The sequence below is a fragment of the Sapajus apella genome, unplaced genomic scaffold (genome assembly GCF_009761245.1).
Source record: "Sapajus apella isolate SASKATOON/1434 unplaced genomic scaffold, GSC_monkey_1.0 scaffold46, whole genome shotgun sequence".
Taxonomy (NCBI): Eukaryota; Metazoa; Chordata; class Mammalia; order Primates; family Cebidae; genus Sapajus; species Sapajus apella.
This window is the reverse complement of record NW_022436986.1, coordinates 3,189,329-3,194,773: the sequence shown is the minus strand read 5'-3', so window position 1 is coordinate 3,194,773 and position 5,445 is coordinate 3,189,329. Positions and strand designations below refer to the sequence as shown.

Here is a 5,445-nt window from a genome sequence, read left to right as displayed (position 1 = left end):
TTGTGTTCTGTAATTTTTTTCATCTTGCTTGATTTTTCTGCAGCTAAATTAGAAATGTGTACTTTTCCCCCTAAAAAAAATGCAATGATGCTCTTTCTCTGATTTTCTTGTTACCTTTCTTCCAGGAAATCCATGTGTTCAAAGTGCTTGCTTGCAGTTTGCTATGCTTGTTTAATCCAAATATATGAGCAGCAAACTGTGCTCATCCTTCTGGAGAAAGTATGGTTGAACAGCTGAGACAACACATCCTGAACACCTCAGTCTGGTGTGAGGGGAGGACAGCAGATAACTGGATATGCAGTGTTCCCAAACATCGCTTATCCCAAACCATTGCTTCTCCCTGCCACTGCCACAAATACAGTACGAATGCCCCCTCTGCATACTCAGCTTTAATCCTCAGAGTTTCATCTAGTCATTTATGTGCAGATATTACTCAAAATCCACATGGAATGCCAAAATTTCCACAGGCCTTCTTGATTTTTTTCACAGTGACTTAAGGTCAGAAATAGAACCCAACAGTACTGCAAGACTGCATTGACTGTGATTTCAAAAGCGACTCTACTCTCTACAACCCACACAAAGTTTGTCCTTACCATCTGCAAGCCTTCAGGAGTTACACTGAAGACTTGGTAAGACTTTATCTTTTGGCCAGGAGTCGTGGCTCATGCCTGTAATCCCAGCATTTTCAGGAGGATTACTTGAGCCCAGGAGTTCGAAACTAACCTGGACAACATGGCAAGACTCTGTCTCTATTTTTTTAAATAATATTTTTTAAAGTATGATTGAAAGACTGTCTTTCTATTGGCTCTGATCACCTGATGGTCAGTGTCTCTAGGAATCAGTATCAATGACATCAGTGGGAACAGTTTCTTTGCTGGTCATATCAACCAGTGTACAGTTCTGGGGGGCAACCAGGATCTCTCCAGAATTTCAAAAACAGCCTATGTAGCATGACTCACGATATCCACTTCAGTTTTATACCAAGCGCAGCAAAGCCTAATTTTGCTGCAATTAGCTGTTCCTTAGACCACTGTGGGTCGTTATTGGTATCATCCTTGAAAAACATGTCCACTTTAGGTGGGTAAAACTCATATCCTTCCTTGACACCAGGATTTCTTTTGAATAAAGAACCAGTTGCAAACCCATTCAACTGGAATTATTTCACACTGGGGCACAATGAAAGCTGTCTCACATTTTCTGGTGAAAGCAGTTTTAATACCTGCTTCCTGTAGTAGAAAAATGCAACTGGTAATTTTATTTGAAATTGCAGCTTTTCCTTCCAGGTGATTCTAACTGCATTTCCTGCTGTAGTCCGGTCCCTGGACAGCAGGAGGACTTTTCCTGGCCTATCTACCAAACAATTCATAGACCTCTTGTTTTAGCCTTATACAGTTTTTTACCAATGTTCAGTACCTCAGCTGTCACCATTATCCTGAGTGGGATGAGAGTTGCACCCATGCTGAGAGGCAGAAATCTCTTGTGAATATTTGGTACCTGTTGCTTATTTATTTATTGACACAGATTCTCACTGTCACCTAGGCTGAAGTGCATTGATGCAATCTGGCTCACTGCAGCTTCGACCTCCCAGGCTCGAGCAGAACTCCCATCTCAGCCTCACTAGTAGCTGGGACCACAGGTGTGTGTCAACACACCCAGCTAGTTTTTGTATTTTTTTGTAGAGATGGGGTTTCACCACTGTTGCCCAGGCTGTTCTCAAACTTCTGAGCTCAAGTGATCCACCCGCCTTGGCCTCCCAAAGTGCTGGGATTACAAGGTGTGAGTCACTGTGCCTGGCCCTGATGCCTCTTTAAAAAGCTAGTCCTCACAGGACCAGTAGTTCACGCCTGCAATCCCAGCATTTTGGGTGGCCAAGGCAGGAGGATCTCTTGAGCCCAGGAATTTGAGAGTTCAAGTCTAGCCTGGGCAATAAAGATCTTGTCTCAAAAAAAAAAAAAAAATCAAGAATGATGGGACACACGGGTTCTCAGTATCACAGCATTCTGGAATATTCTATCTGACCTTCATTTGTTAATGGATCATAGAGATTGTTTAAGGAAAAGGTAATTTTTACATTGATCTCAAAGTACTGAACTGTTTAAGCTTGGGCTGCCATAATAAAGTACCATAGACTGGATGACTTAAACCAGGGTTCCCCAACCCCCAGGCCACAGACAGGTACCCATCCGTGGCCTGTTTGGAGCCAGGCGGCATAGCAGGAGGTGAGCAGTGGGTGAGCAAGCATTACCGCCTGAGCTCAGCCTCCTGTCAGATCAGTGGCGGCACTAGATTCTCATTGGAACACAAACCCTGTTGTGAACTGTGAATGCAAGGGATTTAGGTTATACACTCCTTATGAAAATCTAATGCCTGATGATCTGAGGTGGAACAGTTTTATCCCGAAACCATTGCCTTGCTCCACCTATCTGTGGAAAAATTGTCTTTCATAAAACCAGTCCCTGGTGCCAAAAAGGATGGGGACCACTGGCTTAAACATTTATTTCTCATGGTTCTGGAGGCTGGAAAGTCCAAGATCAAGGAGCTAGCAGATTTGGTTCCTGGTGAGGGCCCTGTCTCTGGTTTGCAGAGGGCTGTCTTCTCGCTATATCCTCACATGGTGGAGAGAAAGTTCTAATCTCATCTGCTTTATAAGATTACTAATCCCATCATGGGCACCATGACCTCACCTGATAACCCCTCAAAGGCCTCACCTCCGAACACTATCACATTGGAAGTTAGGGCTTCAATACATGAATTTTTGGGAGGACGCATTCAGTCCACAACATAAGCTGCATAATTGATGAGACTGTTCTTTATTCTCCTTTAACTTCCAAATACTGCCAGTGATCCTTTACTCTGAGAAATGTCTAGCCAATTTGAGATAAAACACTCGTGCATGAGTCAGGATTCAGATGTATAGGCACTCCATTTTTCTTTTCATTTTTTTGAGATGGAGTCTCACTCTGCCACCCAACCTGGAGTGCAATGGCACAGTCTCAGTTCTCTGCAACCTCCACCTCCTGGGTTCAAGCAGTTCTCCTGCCTCAGCCTCTTGAGTAGCTGGGATTACAGGTGCGTACCACCATGCCCGGCTAATTTTTTTTTGTAGTTTTTAGTAGAGATGGGGGTTTCACCATCTTGCCCAGGCTAGTCTTGAACTCCTGACCTCTTGATCCACCTGCATCAGACTCCCAAAGTGCTGGCATTACAGGTGTGAGCCACTGCACCTTGTCCAGCACTCCATTTTTCTTACCTTTCCTTGCCTTGTTTCTGAATTGTGGAACTCAATTGAATTGAAATTAAGAAGAGCAAGAAGAAAGTATTCTTTAAGATAGTTTGTCATGGACCACTGCTTTGTTACTGTTAGAAGCACCATTAAGGCAGTGATTTGTTTACATTGTTTTAGGGCAGCTCACCTCTATAGCTGCTCTACCTTTCATCATCAACAGAAATAAAACTCAGTGCAGGTACTCTTTATTAAGCAATTCTTTATGATGTACACTAAAAAAAATGCATTTAGTTACACTGAGATATTCTTTGTTTCAGATAATATGAAGAAAAATAAACTATTTTTCAAGGGTTATGATCTCTGTAGTAGGTGGTTTATAGTAAGTAGCTTTCTCATTTCCTTGGGCATAAGAAAATTCAGAATTTTTCTTAGCCCCTAGAATTTTTCTTCCCCAGAGTTTTCTGGGGAAAGTGTGACTAAACAAATTTCCAAGTTTTCATGGGCTTCCCACTCCTCACTAAATAACAGTGATAGAGTTTTGAGAAGGACCAAGAGTAGGAAAAAGTGGGTACAAATGGAAACTGAGGATCTTTCATTTGTAATCTGTGTGTAAAATATGTAAGTAAAGAGTAAAAAAAAATAGGAGACGAGGGCCTCAGTTTGAAGATACAATTGATTTGGTTTTGGTTTTTGGTAGAGATGGTGCCTTGCTATGTTGCCAGATGGGTCTTAAACTCCTGGCCTCAAGTGATCCTCCCACCTCAGCTTCCCACAGTGCTGGGATTACAGGCATGAGCCACCATGCCCAACCAGCAAAAGGTTTTATATACCATGAGAAAGTTAAAGGGAAGTCTAAGAAGATTAAAGCTTTGCTGTTGCTATCTAGAGCTCTTGAAAGCTTCTGCCACTTGTGATCCAAGAAAAGGAATGCATCTTGTTTGTGTTTGGGAGCAATACCAAATCTATTTGAGTTTATTTCAACTCGAACTAGAAGAAAACAGAATCCCCATTAATTTCAATTTGTGCCTTTTACAGTTTTTTCCTCATTTATTTTATTTAGTGAATTTGTATTACACCTACTCAGTATTGTAAAACTGCCATTTCGGGACAAATAGTTTTGAGTTAAAAGGTTCTAGACGTAACGGAAAATATAGAGCATTGACTGCCTGAGACAAGCTCCAAAGTAAAAATGTAAATGTCCCTTGACTCCTCCATTGCCTCCCAGGCTGGATTAGACCCCTTCTGTGGCAAGTGGTAACTGTTTCTTGCTTGTCTCTATCTGCATGTTTACACTGTATCTGCCAGGACAATGGGATCTCCTTGAGGGCAGGGTCTGTCTTACAGATCTCTGTATGCACAGACTAGAGGGTCTCATAATAAATATGTTTAATGAAGTAATCAATCTGATCTCTGATATTTTCATTATCATTCTCCCTGTTTCAGAAAGACTTTTAATTTCTTAAGAATTTCTTTTAGAAATCATCAGGAGGAATACATAATGTATAATCTCCCTTATATGAAGTTCTAGAAAAGGAAAATCTATAGCAGAAAAAAAGAAAGAAGATTGGTTCCCTCTGGGAGGATGGGGCACAGGTTCACCGGGAAGGGGCAGGAGAGAACTTGCTGGGGTGCTGGTATGTTGACAGGAGTTTGGGTTACACAGGTGTATATGTTTTTGCAGATTTAAGTAATGTACAGTTAATCCGTGTACTTCATTGTGTGTAAATTTTACAACAAAAAAGTGTTAAACTCTAGTCAATGATATGCGTGTGAGGAATTTTAGAAGAATGAATACAGATGTCAGCAATTTAAAATGTATCAAAAATTAAGATGGACGAGGCTGGTCGAGGTGGTTCATGCCTATAATCCCAGCACTTGGGGAGGCTGAGGCATGTGGATCACCTGAGGGGTTTGAGAACAGCCTGGCAAACATGGCAAAGCCCCAGCTCTACTAAAAATACAAAAATTAGCTCAGCGTGGTGGTGGGTGCCTATAATCCCAGCTACTTGGGAGGATGAAGCAGGAGAATTCGCTTGAATCTGGGAGATGCAGGTTGCAGTGAGCCAAGATGACGCCACTGCACTCCAGCCACTCCAGCCTGGGCGACAGCAAGACTCTGTCTCCAAAAATAAATAAATAAATAAAAATTTAAGATGGACTGATGGATAGAGTTAGTTAAGGGACAAAACAAGTAAAATATTTTTTTTTTTTTTTTTTTT

The 5,445-nt window shown here is 41.7% G+C and overlaps 1 pseudogene; it reads right to left on the bottom strand.

Annotated features, from left to right (window-relative positions):
- LOC116524602 lies at positions 1 to 662 on the bottom strand (annotated as a pseudogene).
- Between the last annotated feature and the right edge of the window lie 4,783 nt (positions 663 to 5,445).